This window comes from Eptatretus burgeri, chromosome 1, assembly GCF_056783735.1.
Source record: "Eptatretus burgeri isolate ZD-2024b chromosome 1, Ebu_testis_v1, whole genome shotgun sequence".
In the NCBI taxonomy this organism is placed as follows: Eukaryota; Metazoa; Chordata; class Myxini; order Myxiniformes; family Myxinidae; genus Eptatretus; species Eptatretus burgeri.
The window spans coordinates 29,902,620-29,918,278 of record NC_140961.1 but is presented as its reverse complement, the minus strand read 5'-3'; the positions used below and the strand labels follow the sequence as shown (position 1 = coordinate 29,918,278).

At 42.5% G+C, this 15,659-nt stretch overlaps 2 protein-coding genes across 6 annotated transcripts in view; one reads left to right on the top strand and one right to left on the bottom strand.

Moving 5' to 3' along the window:
- LOC147034150 (52 kDa repressor of the inhibitor of the protein kinase-like) overlaps nucleotides 1–15,659 on the bottom strand; it is a 71,221-nt gene that overhangs the window by 32,982 nt on the left and 22,580 nt on the right. The gene's annotated exons all lie outside the window — the stretch shown is intronic.
- The window catches only part of LOC147034151 (CMP-N-acetylneuraminate-beta-galactosamide-alpha-2,3-sialyltransferase 2-like), a 239,245-nt gene that overhangs the window by 217,702 nt on the left and 5,884 nt on the right, over nucleotides 1–15,659 (top strand). The gene's annotated exons all lie outside the window — the stretch shown is intronic.

Sequence of the window (15,659 nt, the reverse complement as noted above, 5' to 3'; positions counted from 1 at the left end):
TCAAAATTACTCAAAAAATAAGGGTTTCGTCGACTCCCCTAATTTGCGACAAAGTGACCTTGACCTTCGAAATTTTATGCGCTGAAAGGGACCTCTATAGGCCTCTGATATGCGAAGTTACAAAAATTTCCAATGATAACTGTGCTCTGCAGAATTTTTTATACGTGATTACAGACAAACAAACAAACAAACAAACAAACAAACAACAAAAAAAAACATACAAGCTGACTAACATATCTTGCAAAAACCTCGTTTTGGCAAGATAAAAACACCTCACCACCATGCGATTAAAAACACTTCACCACCATGCGGATAAAAACACTTCACCACCAAGTTATTAAAAACACTTCACCACCACGTTATTAAAAACACCTCGCAGTCACGTTATTAAAAACACTTCACCACCACATCAAAACACCTCACAGTCACGTTATTAAAAATACCTCACCGCCACTTTATTAGAAAAAAACTCACTGCCACATGACAAAAACACCTCACCACCACGTTATAAAAACACCTCACCACCACATTAATAGGAACACCTCACCACCATGCGGTCAAAAACACTTCACCACCACGTTATTAAAAACACCTCACCACCACGTTATTACAAACACCTCACTGCCACATTTTTAAAAAACACCTCACTTCCACATTATTAAAAACACCTCACCACCACATTATTAAAAACACCTCACCACCATGCGGTTGAAAACATTTCACCACCACATTATTAGAAACACCTCACTGCCACATTATTAAAAACACCTCAACACCACATTATTAAAAACACCTCATCACCACATTATTAAAAACACTTCACAGTCACGTTATTAAAAATACCTCACCGCCACGTGGTTAAAAACACCTCACCACTGTGCGATTAAAAACCACTCAGGGCCACGCTATTAAAAACACCTCACCACCATGCAGATAAAAACACTTCACCACCACGTTATTAAAAACACTTCACCACCACGTTATTAAAAACACCTCACAATCACGTTATTAAAAACACCTCACAGTCACGTTATTAAAAACACTTCACCACCACATCAAAACACCTCACAGTCACGTTATTAAAAACACCTCACCGCCACTTTATTAGAAAAAAACTCACTGCCACATGACAAAAACACCTCACCACCACGTTATAAAAACACCTCACCACCACATTAATAGGAACACCTCACCACCATGCGGTCAAAAACACTTCGCCACCACGTTATTAAAAACACTTCACCACCACGTTATTAAAAACACCTCACAGTCACGTTATTAAAAACACCTCACAGTCACGTTATTAAAAACACTTCACCACCACATCAAAACACCTCACAGTCACGTTATTAAAAACACCTCACCGCCACTTTATTAAAAACACCTCACTGCCACATGACAAAAACACCTCACCACCACGTTATAAAAACACTTCACCACCACATTAATAGGAACACCTCACCACCATGCGGTCAAAAACACTTCACCACCACGTTCTTAAAAACACCTCACCACCACATTATTACAAACACCTCACTGCCACATTTAAAAAAACACCTCACTGCCACATTATTAAAAACACCTCATCACCACATTATTAAAAACACCTCACCACCATGCGGTTGAAAACATTTCACCACCACATTTAAAAAAAAACACCTCACCACCACATTATTAGAAACACCTCACTGCCACTTTATTAAAAACACCTCACCACCACATTATTAAAAACACCTCATCACCACATTATTAAAAACACTTCACAGTCACGTTATTAAAAATACCTCACTGCTGCATGATTAAAAACACGTCACCACTGCGTGATTAAAAACACCTCACCTCCACGTGGTTAAAAACACCTCACCACTGTGCGATTAAAAACCACTCAGGGCCACGCTATTAAAAACACCTCACCACCCTGCGGATAAAAACACTTCACCACCACGTTATTAAAAACACTTCACCACCACGTTATTAAAAACACCTCACAGTCACGTTATTAAAAACACCTCACAGTCACGTTATTAAAAACACTTCACCACCACATCAAAACACCTCACAGTCACGTTATTAAAAACACCTCACCACCACTTTATTAAAAACACCTCACCACCACATTATTAAAAACACCTCACCACGACGTTATTAAAAACACTTCACCACCACATCAAAACACCTCACAGTCATGTTATTGAAAACACCTCACCACCACATGATTAAAAACACCTCACCACCACATTATTAAAAACACCTCACAGCCACGTTATTAAAAACACCTCACCATCACGTTATTAAAAACACCTCACCACCACATTATTAAAAACACCTCACAGTCGCGTTATTAAAAACACCTCACAGTCACGTTATTAAAAACACCTCACCGCCACTTTATTAGAAAAAAACTCACTGCCACATGACAAAAACACCTCACCACCACGTTATAAAAACACCTCACCACCACATTAATAGGAACACCTCACCACCATGCGGTCAAAAACACTTCACCACCACGTTATTAAAAACACTTCACCACCACGTTCTTAAAAACACCTCACCACCACATTATTACAAACACCTCACTTCCACATTTTTAAAAAACACCTCACTGCCACATTATTAAAAACACCTCATCACCACATTATTAAAAACACCTCACCACCATGCGGTTGAAAACATTTCACCACCACATTTTAAAAAACACCTCACCACCACATTATTAGAAACACCTCACTGCCACATTATTAAAAACACCTCACCACCACATTATTAAAAACACCTCATCACCACATTATTAAAAACACTTCACAGTCACGTTATTAAAAATACCTCACTGCTGCGTGATTAAAAACACCTCACCACCGTGTGAGTAAAAATCTCTCAGGGCCACATTATCAAAAAAAAAAAAACACCTCACCACCATGCGGTCAAAAACACTTCACCACCACGTTATTAAAAACACCTCACCACCACATTATTAGAAACACCTCACCGCCACATTATTAAAAACACCTCACCACCACGTTATAAAACACCTCACCACCACATTATTAAAAACACCTCACCACCACATTATTAAAAACACCTCACAGTCACGTTATTAAAAACACCTCACCTCCACGTTATTAAAAACACTTCACTGGTGTGTGATAAAAACACCTCACCACTGTGTGATTAAAAACACCTCACCTCCACGTGGTTAAAAACACCTCACCACCGTGTGATTAAAAACCTCTCAGGGCCATGTTAGTAAAAACACCGAACCACCATGCGGTTAAAAACACTTCACCACCATGTTATTAAAAACACGTCACCACCACGTTATTAAAAACACCTCACCACCGTGTGCTTAAAAAGCTCTCAGAGCCACGTTAGTAAAAACACCGAACCACCATGCGGTTAAAAACACTTCACCACCACGTTATTAAAAACACCACACAGTCACGTTATTAAAAACACCTCACAGTCACGTTATTAAAAACACCACCACCACATTATTAAAAACACCTCACAGTCACGTTATTAAAAAAAACCTCACCGCAACGTTATTAAAAACACCTCACCGCTGCGTGATTAAAAACACCTCACCACCGTGTGATTAAAAACCTCTCAGGGCCACGTTATTAAAAACACCTCACCACCATGCGGTTAAAAACACTTCACCACCACGTTATTAAAACACTTCACCACCACTTTATTAAAAACACCTCACAGTCACGTTATTAAAAACACCACCACCACATTATTAAAAACACCTCACAGTCACGTTATTAAAAAAAACCTCACCGCAACGTTATTAAAAACACCTCACCGCTGCGTGATTAAAAACACCTCACCACCGTGTGATTAAAAACCTCTCAGGGCCACGTTATTAAAAACACATCACCACCATGCGGTTAAAAACACTTCACCACCACGTTATTAAAACACTTCACCACCACTTTATTAAAAACACCTCACAGTCACGTTATTAAAAACACCACCACCACATTATTAAAAACACCTCACACTCACGTTATGAAAAAAACCTCACCACAACGTTATTAAAAACACCTCACCGCTGTGTGATTAAAAACACCTCACCGCTGCGTGATTAAAAATACCTCACCACCGTGTGAGTAAAAATCTCTCAGGGCCACGTGATCAAAAAAAAAATTAAATAAACCAATGTCACCCGCAGGGTGACCTGTATCTTGCCAAAAGGTGACCACGTGCGACTTCTTTAAGGTCACACTGAGGTGAACAGAGCTGCTATCAACCAGGAGGAAACTCGTTGAGGAATATCTGCCTACGAGAGATTCCGATGAGAATCGTTCTACAGAGTAACCATGAAAAATATGCGTTTTCCTCATAACGTCACCAAATGACGTCATAATGTTTCAAGCTTGACATATCTAGAAAGCACTCATCGAGGTGTTCAATTTGATGTACCACACGATATGGTTCCTAAAACTTGAAAATTTGACCTTGGGGTCAAATATGTTTGACCTCAGGCACTAACCATGAAGGTCAAGGCCAATCGCCACCAAAAATTAATCAGCTGAGCGCCAGACCATGAACAATATTCCCATGAAGTTTGAAGACGATCCGATCAAAATTACTCAAAAAATAAGGGTTTCGTCGACTCCCCTAATTTGCGACAAAGTGACCTTGACCTTTGACCTTGACCTTCGAAATTTTATGCGCTGAAAGGGACCTCTATAGGCCTCTGATATGCGAAGTTACAAAAATTTCCAATGATAACTGTGCTCTGCAGAATTTTTTATATGTGATTACAGACAAACAAACAAACAAACAAACAAACAAACAAACAAACAACAAAAAAGAAACATACAAGCTGACTAACATATCTTGCAAAAACCTCGTTTTGGCAAGATAAAAACACCTCACCACCATGCGATTAAAAACACTTCACCACCATGCGGATAAAAACACTTCACCACCAAGTTATTAAAAACACTTCACCACCACGTTATTAAAAACACCTCGCAGTCACGTTATTAAAAACACTTCACCACCACATCAAAACACCTCACAGTCACGTTATTAAAAACACCTCACCGCCACTTTATTAGAAAAAAACTCACTGCCACATGACAAAAACACCTCACCACCACGTTATAAAAACACCTCACCACCACATTAATAGGAACACCTCACCACCATGCGGTCAAAAACACTTCACCACCACGTTATTAAAAACACCTCACCACCACGTTATTACAAACACCTCACTGCCACATTTTTAAAAAACACCTCACTGCCACATTATTAAAAACACCTCACCACCACATTATTAAAAACACCTCACCACCATGCAGTTGAAAACATTTCACCACCACATTATTAGAAACACCTCACTGCCACATTATTAAAAACACCTCAACACCACATTATTAAAAACACCTCATCACCACATTATTAAAAACACTTCACAGTCACGTTATTAAAAATACCTCACTGCTGCGTGATTAAAAACACGTCACCACTGCGTGATTAAAAACACCTCACCGCCACGTGGTTAAAAACACCTCACCACTGTGCGATTAAAAACCACTCAGGGCCACGCTATTAAAAACACCTCACCACCATGCGGATAAAAACACTTCACCACCACGTTATTAGAAACACCTCACAATCACGTTATTAAAAACACCTCACAGTCACGTTATTAAAAACACTTCACCACCACATCAAAACACCTCACAGTCACGTTATTAAAAACACCTCACCGCCACTTTATTAGAAAAAAACTCACTGCCACATGACAAAAACACCTCACCACCACGTCATAAAAACACTTCACCACCACATTAATAGGAACACCTCACCACCATGCGGTCAAAAACACTTCACCACCACGTTATTAAAAACACTTCACTACCACGTTCTTAAAAACACCTCACCACCACATTATTACAAACACCTCACTGCCACATTTTAAAAAAACACCTCACTGCCATATTATTAAAAACACCTCACCACCACATTATTAAAAACACCTCACCACCATGCGGTTGAAAACATTTCACCACCACATTTTAAAAAACACCTCACCACCACATTATTAGAAACACCTCACTGCCAAATTATTAAAAACACCTCACCACCACATTATTAAAAACACTTCACAGTCACGTTATTAAAAATACCTCACTGCTGCGTGATTAAAAACACGTCACCACTACGTGATTAAAAACACCTCACCACCGTGCGATTAAAAACCACTCAGGGCCACGCTATTAAAAACACCTCACCACCATGCGGATAAAAACACTTCACCACCACGTTATTAAAAACACTTCACCACCACATTATTAAAAACACCTCACAGTCACGTTATTAAAAACACCTCACAGTCACGTTATTAAAAACACTTCACCACCACATCAAAACACCTCACAGTCACGTTATTAAAAACACCTCACCGCCACTTTATTAAAAACACCTCACTGCCACATGACAAAAACACCTCACCACCACGTTATAAAAACACTTCACCACCACATTAATAGGAACACCTCACCACCATGCGGTCAAAAACACTTCACCACCACGTTATTAAAAACACTTCACCACCACGTTCTTAAAAACACCTCACCACCACATTATTACAAACACCTCACTGCCACATTTTAAAAAAACACCTCACTGCCACATTATTAAAAACACCTCATCACCACATTATTAAAAACACCTCACCACCATGCGGTTGAAAACATTTCACCACCACATTTTAAAAAAAACACCTCACCACCACATTATTAGAAACACCTCACTTCCACTTTATTAAAAACACCTCACCACCACATTATTAAAAACACCTCATCACCACATTATTAAAAACACTTCACAGTCACGTTATTAAAAATACCTCACTGCTGCGTGATTAAAAACACGTCACCACTGCGTGATTAAAAACACCTCACCTCCACGTGGTTAAAAACACCTCACCACTGTGCGATTAAAAACCACTCAGGGCCACGCTATTAAAAACACCTCACCACCCTGCGGATAAAAACACTTCACCACCACGTTATTAAAAACACTTCACCACCACGTTATTAAAAACACCTCACAGTCACGTTATTAAAAACACCTCACAGTCACGTTATTAAAAACACTTCACCACCACATCAAAACACCTCACAGTCACGTTATTAAAAACACCTCACCGCCACTTTATTAAAAACACCTCACCACCACATTATTAAAAACACCTCACCTCCACGTAATTAAAAACACTTCACCACCACATCAAAACACCTCACAGTCATGTTATTGAAAACACCTCACCACCACATTATTAAAAACACCTCACCACCACATTATTAAAACACCTCACAGCCACGTTATTAAAAACACCTCACCATCACGTTATTAAACACACCTCACCACCACATTATTAAAAACACCTCACAGTCACGTTATTAAAAACACCTCACAGTCACGTTATTAAAAACACCTCACCGCCACTTTATTAGAAAAAAACTCACTGCCACATGACAAAAACACCTCACCACCACGTTATAAAAACACCTCACCACCACATTAATAGGAACACCTCACCACCATGCGGTCAAAAACACTTCACCACCACGTTATTAAAAACACTTCACCACCACGTTCTTAAAAACACCTCACCACCACATTATTACAAACACCTCACTGCCACATTTTAAAAAAACACCTCACTGCCACATTATTAAAAACACCTCATCACCACATTATTAAAAACACCTCACCACTATGCGGTTGAAAACATTTCACTACCACATTTTAAAAAACACCTCACCACCACATTATTAGAAACACCTCACTGCGACATTATTAAAAACACCTCACCACCACATTATTAAAAACACCTCATCACCACATTATTAAAAACACTTCACAGTCACGTTATTAAAAATACCTCACTGCTGCGTGATTAAAAACACCTCACCACCGTGTGAGTAAAAATCTCTCAGGGCCACATTATCAAAAAAAAAAAACACCTCACCACCATGCGGTTAAAAACACTTCACCACCACGTTATTAAAAACCGCTCACCACCACATTATTAGAAACACCTCACTGCCACATTATTAAAAACACCTCACCACCACGTTATAAATACACCTCATCACCACATTTATAGAAACACCTCACCACCATGCGGTTAAAAACACTTCACCACCACGTTATTAAAAACACCTCACCACCACATTATTAGAAAAAAAAACTCAATGCCACATTATTAAAAACACCTCACCACCACGTTATAAAAACACCTCACCACCACATTAATAGAAACACCTCACCACCACGCGGTCAAAAACATTTCACCACCACGTTATTAAAAACACCTCACTACCACATTACTACAAACACCTCACTGCGACATTTTTAAAAACACCTCACTGCGACATTATTAAAAACACCTCACGGCCACGTTATTAAAAACACCTCACCACCATGTGGTTGAAAACATTTCACCACCACATTTTAGAAAACACCTCACCACCACATTATTAGAAACACCTCACTGCCACATTATTAAAAACACCTCACCACCACATTATTAAAAACACCTCACCGCCACATTATTAAAAACACCTCATCACCACATTATGAAAAACACTTCACAGTCACGTTATTAAAAACACCTCACCGCTGTGTGATTAAAAACACCTCACCTCCATGTGGTTAAAAACACCTCACCACCGTGCGATTAAAAACCACTAAGGGCCACGCTATTAAGAACACCTCACCACCATGCGGATAAAAACACTTCACCACCGGGTTATTAAAAACACTTCACCACCACGTTATTAAAAACACCTCACAGTCACGTTATTAAAAACACTTCACCACCACGTTATTAAAAACACCTCACAGTCACGTTATTAAAAACGCCTCACCGCCACTTTATTAAAAACACCTCACCTCCACGTCATTAAAAACACCTCACCACCACATTATTAAAAACACCTCACAGTCAAGTTATTAAAAACACCTCACTGCCACGTTATTAAAAACACCTCACCACTGCGTGATTAAAAACACCTCACCTCCACGTGGTTAAAAACACCTCACCACCGTATGATTAAAAACCTCTCAGGGCCACGTTATTAAAAACACTTTACCACCACATTAGTAAAAACACCTCACAGTCACGTTATTAAAAACACCTCACCACCACATTATTAAAAACACCTCACCACCATGCGGTTAAAAAGACTTCACCACCACGTTATTAAAAACACCTCACCACCACATGATTAGAAACACCTCACTGCCACATTATTAAAAACACCTCACCACCACGTTATGAAAAACTCCTCACCACCACGTTATGAAAAACACCTCACCGCCATGGTTTTAAAAAACAACTCACCTCCTCGTAACCACCACGTGATAAAAAACACCTCACCTCCACGAGGTTAAAAATACCTCACCGCCACGAGATTAAAAACACCTTAACACCGTGTGATTGAAAACCTTTCAGGGCCACGTTATTAAAAACAACTCACCACCATGCAGTTAAAAACACTTCACCACCACGTTATTAAAAACACCTCACCACCACATTATTAGAAACACCTCACTGCCACATTATTAAAAACACCTAACCACCACGTTCTGAAAACACCTCACCGCCATGGTTTTAAAAAACAACTCACTTCCTCGTAACCACCACGTGATTAAAAAAAACCTCACCGCCACGAGGTTAAAAACACCTCAGCATCACCTTATGAAAAACACCGCACCACCATGGTATTTGCAAACAACTCACTGCCTCATAATTGCCACATTATTAAAAACACATCACCACCATGGTATTAAAAACAACTCACTACCTCATAATTGCCAAATTATAAAAAGCACATCACCACCATGGTATTAAAAACAGCTGGCCACCGCATAACCACCACATTATTAAAAATACATCACTACGACGTATCCGTCATGTTATTAATAACACCTCCCCTCCATGTAATTCAAAACAACTCCCACTGTGCAATTTAAAACACCTCACCATGCATTGATACATAGACATGCTTGTTTTAACTGAGGATAAGTATGCGAGTTGCCATGTTGTCATGATTTACACCAATCATAATTCAAATATTTATTTCCTCTCCTGTCTGATAACAGGAATTGCGAAGTTCTTTCCAGTCACATGACTTTAAGTATGCCAAAATAGCCGACTTAGTAAATTCCTTCCAAAATCTTATTCTCGAGGCGGAACCTGTCAAAATGCTACCAAATTTGGGTTACAACCTTAGGACAGTCTTCTGAAGTTAAATTGCCGAGGCCATACTGATCACATGACCGGAAGTGTGTTAAAATTGCCGACTTGTTTATTTTGGGGAAAAATCGCATAAATTCCTTCAGAAATTTTCTTCTCCAGACCCACCAGTCAGAATCCTACCAAATTTGGGTCACAACATTTGGACACGGTCCGAATGGTAAGTTGCCGAGGCCATGCTGATTACGTGACCGGAAGTGTGTCAAAATGGCGGTCACACAAATTCCTTCCAAAATCTTCTTCTCTTGACCCATCTGTCAGAATGCCAACAAATTTTGGTTGCAACATTATGGTAGGGTAGGGATTTTAATAATATTGTTGAAGTAATGCGGATCACGTGACCAGAAGTGTGTCAAAATGGCCGACTTGGTCAACTTTTGGGAAAATCGCATAAATTCCTTCAAAAATTTTCTTCTCCAGAAACACCCATCAGAATGCTACCAAATTTAGAAAAGAGCCGTGGTGTAAAATTGTGGAAGTCATGCCAATCAGGTCAGCTCAGGTATGGGAGCATGCGCCAGAGCAGTGCGTCACTGCATCCATTTTCTGCCGGTTCTCCAGGGGCCTCCGTCTGGCCATCCCCCAGGCAAGTGCCTGGCCCATCCCCATCTTCTTGAGATGCTGATCAACATGCTGCAACCACGAGGCACGTGGTCAGCCCCTTTGCCTCCTCCACTCACAAGACTCCCTCGCTGGAAGAATATGGTGAGCAGGATCAGCATCAGCAAAATGAGTCACATGTCCATACAGCCGCAGCTGACGCTCACAGACTATGCAGGTAAAAAAAATCTCATTGGAGTCTCTCTCAGCAACTGCTTGTTGGACACAAAGTCCGACCAGCGATAGCTAAGGATTCTCCGAAGAGACGTGGTACCAAAGGAGTTAAGTCTCCATCTCAGATCCCTGGACAGAGTCCAAGTCTCACATCCATAGAGCAAGACTGGAAGGACCAAGGACCTGCAGACTCAGACTTTCATCCTCCCGCACAGGTACCGACAGCCGCACACCCCATGAACAAATGAATTCATGACTCCCCAAGCCCAACCCAGACGTCTGTTGACCTCTGACTCACAGCAGGCAGAAACATGAATATCACTGCCAAGGTACGTGAATCTCTCCACGACCTCAACATCCTCACAAACAGGGATAGACAGGAGCGCAGCATCCAAGATGTTATTGAAAGCCTAGATCTTAGATTTGACCCAGGAAACTCATAATCCCAGTGGCTCCGACTCCTCAATCAGCACCTCGAGGACTCCCAAAAGGATATCTAAAGTCTCCGCAAAGATGACTGCATCATCTGCGAAATCAAGGTCAGAGATCTTGATATTCCCAAACTATGCACCACAGCTTGATCTCTCTGACATCCTCCCCGGAATCCAATCCATTACAAGTGCTGAAAAGTGTGGGGGCCAGTACACACCCCTGACCAACTCCAGTAACAACTGGAAATAAGTCAGAGATGGGACCACCACATCTCACAGCACTATCAATACCAGAGTATAGTTCAGACATCAGATCGATCAGTTTTGGTGGCACCCCACGAAGACCAAGAATCCTCCAGAGGACATCCTGATTCACTGAATCAAAAACTTTACAGAGATCAACATAGGCTGCAAGCAGCCCCTGCCAAAACTCTTGTCTGCGTTTGGTGAGGACCCAAAGAGCAAGGATACGTTCAATCGTTAACCTCTTTGGTGTAAAACCTTACTGCTCTAGACGCTGGTGCTGAAGCAGATGGAGGGGAACCCCATCAAGAATTATCTGAGCAAAGACCTTAACCGGCATTTGGAGCAGCGTCACCCCTCAGTAGTTGTTGCAGTCTCAGCGATCACCTTTCCCTTTCCAGAGAGGGACAACAAGTTCCCTCGTCCAGTCATTTGGGATGATGCCTGTGTTCCAGGCAGAGAATTGAACTGCATGCAACGACATGAGTGCAGCATTTCCACCAGCCTTGAGAAGTTCAGAATGGATGCCACAGATCGCTGGAGCTTTACCCTATTTCAACTGGTTCACCGCAGTCACTGGCCTGTGTATCCACAAATGAAGGTGGACCAAAGTTGATTGGTGGGTGAGCAGCAGGGATTGTAACACCCCTGACGTCCAACTCTGCAGCTGGTTCAACCACTCAAATATCAGCCTGGTACAACCACTTAAAATAACCGGCCCAGCGGGCCTTCACTTCGGACTCCTCTGTCAAGAGCCCACCACCCTCTGCTCTAACTGCAGTACACCGGGGGTCGGTCTTGGACGAACACAATGCGCGAATTCCGCTGTAAGCAGGATGAGAATCACTTGACCACAGGTGATGCTCTACCCCTCACAGATTCCTCGCACATAGGCCTCCTTGTCCACCCTAAGTGCACATACAGTTTTACACCTCAGCTCCCTGAACAGCTCAGCTTAGCCACTCAGCCTGGCCCTGCGACTCTGGTCAATTGTATCCAGTGTCCCGTGAGAGACAAAATTCTTCTTCGCCCTCTGGTGAGTTCCAAGACATCCACCGGTAACATCATGGACGGTGGTGTTGAAGACACTCTACAATTCTTCAGGATCCCCCAAGGCACCCAGACCCCCAGAATCTCCACTCAGCCTGTTCGCAAACTCCTCAGCTACCCTCTCATCCTTGAGCTTGCCAACATCCAGCCTCAGCTTGGATGGTACCATTCTTCTGGGTTTAAGGTGCAACTTAAGAGTTGCTACAACAAGCCTGTGGTCAGTATTGAGAAACTGAGCACTCCGGTAGACCCTGCAGTTCTGGGTCATCCTCCAGTGCCCATCAACGAGGATATGGTCAATCTCCTTTGCCACGCCGTTAGCGTTGGTATAGCAAGTCCAGCGATGAGCTTGTGGGTGCTGAAACCATGAACCAGCCACCCAAAGACCAAAACTTTGTGCTATTTAGGTTCACAGTTCCAGAACCATGGGGACCAACACACGTCTCATAACCATCCCTATCAGTTCCATTCGATGTATTTAGATCCCCCAAGATGAGAAGTGTATCTCGTCTGGGGCACTGATCAACCACAGACTCGGGCGTGGCATAGAATGCATCCTTCATGGTGAGGTCACTCGCCTCAGTCGGAGCATAAACAGAGACCAGGGAAATGACACCCAAGGAGTGACGAATCCTTAATCTCATAATACGCTCGTTGACCGGTGTTACATCAATTATTGTAGTCAACTTATTGGACACAGGTGCAGCAACTCCTTGGGCATGGTAACCATCAAAGCGACCAGACCAATAGTAGGTGTAACCACCCACCATGAACTCTTTGCAATCCGGTCTCTGGACCTCAGAGTGCTGCAATACCGATGTCTAAACGCTTGAGCTCAGATGATAACAGAGACAGATGATATTCTCTCTTCAGGATAGGAGATTCCAGGCACCCACCTGAAGGGACCGCCTCAGGTTAACCCAAGGAGACCACCGTCTGGTGGATGACACCTCAGCACCACCCTGACACACTCTCCTGCAATCTGTCCCGGGAATGTTACCCTGTTGTTTCCCTCCTATCTTCAGAGATTGGGGGTCCCGAAGGCTTTGCCCCAATCTCATCATCCAGTGAGCTTCCCTGCGAAGGGAAGCTACACAGGAGGTACTCCCATGGAGTGGGTTTTCAGATTTTTTTATGCTTCTTGAATGTTTTGCGGAATGAAGGATTTTATGGTGGCGGGAGTGCAAATCCTGCCACCAACCTCTTAATAAGAAGTAACCCAACTGCAGGAGGACGTCCGCAGACACAGTTGGGTACTCAACATGGATGGCCTTTGGCTCACAAGGAGCTCCTCCGCCTTTTTTTGTATACCTTGTCGAGGCTCATGTGAGAGCTAACACACAACGCACATCATGGGGGACATGAGACAAGAGAGGAGGGAGTGGGAAGGACAAAACAGTGGGGAACAGAGACATTAGGAGATCTGTGGAAGGGAGAGGGACGGGACGGGGAACATAGGGAATAGAAGATGGACATTACAGGGACTTTCAGGAAGGAAAGCAGGGAATTTGAAGGAGGTGGGCTTGGGTGGATTATCGGGGGTAGAAAAGATCGAGGATTTGGATGGGGGATGATAAGAGGTGGTGGTGAACAGCTGCTTTGAAGGCCTGGAGGGAAGAATGGGAATGAACAGAGTGAGGGAGATTATTTCAAAGGTGGGAAAAAAGGAGGAATGAAAGAGTGAAGGTGAGCAGTGATTCGTGATTTTGGTAGTTTTACCAGAAGGGGGTTGTTGGCGGACCTTGAGCACCATGCGGAAATGTGGTGGGGACAAATCTCAGAGAGAGCTGGGGGGGGGGGCGAGGCTGGAGAGGAGACGGTAGAAGACAGAAAGACCACCGACCAACCTGCGGTGAATGAGTGAGAGGCCCAAAGACTCAGCCTCATTGCGGGAGATGCCAATGATCCGAAATGCCTTGGTTTCTACAGCGTGAAACAGGTTTTGACAGGTTTTGTTCTTCATCCTGCTGGGTGTCCATGTCATACACCCTCCTCACCAGAAAAACCTGGTAGGGGAGACAGTTTAGTCACCGACAACCCGACCATGGAACAGGTTACTACAGGTTTACATGATACCTGTAGCAAGTCACAGATCTCATCTGGCCTGACCTGACAAAATATGCTGATCACATGACCGGAAATGTGTCAAAACGGTGGATTTCCTAAAAAGTTTGGAAAACCGTGTAAATTCCTTTAAAAATCTTCCTTACCAGACCCACCAGTCAGAATTCTACCAAATTTAGGTTACAGCATTAGGCCAGGGCCCAGATAATCTGCAGGTCCAGTGGTCCTTTTTTTTTGGTTTGCATTGGCAGGAACAATCGTCTGGGTGGAAAACAGTTTTTTTTTCTTTGCATATTATGCGGTTTTACCATGTGAGACATAATCTGTGGCTGATGCTCACTATTGCAGCCAGAGGGTGCATTTAAACAATGACTGTGGTCATCATTGGTTCCATATGTATGTGTCGAGGGTAAATGAACATCCTGCCGAGGGTAAGTTAACCCAAATTCAGGACAGCATGCCATTAAAGCCATGGAGACTCACTCCTATGGAGGGTTCCAATTGCATGACCGTACATTCTGACCCATCAGTGTAAGGATATGTGTGTTTGATTGACCATGTGCTTCAGCCTTCGGGCTCAGGGGCAGTGTATGCCAATGGGAGTCTTGTTGGACTGCGTACTTTAGCCATGGGGTCAAGGTGCATATCTCAGGCTGTTTAAATGTTTTGTTTTGTTTTATACATAAAAAGGCTCCTTCATGAGGGCAAAATGCGGTTTCACCGTGTGCAACATAATCTGCGGCTGATGCTCACCATTACAGCCAGAGGGTGCTAATAGCTTTAGTAAGGGAATTTTAGCAAATTGT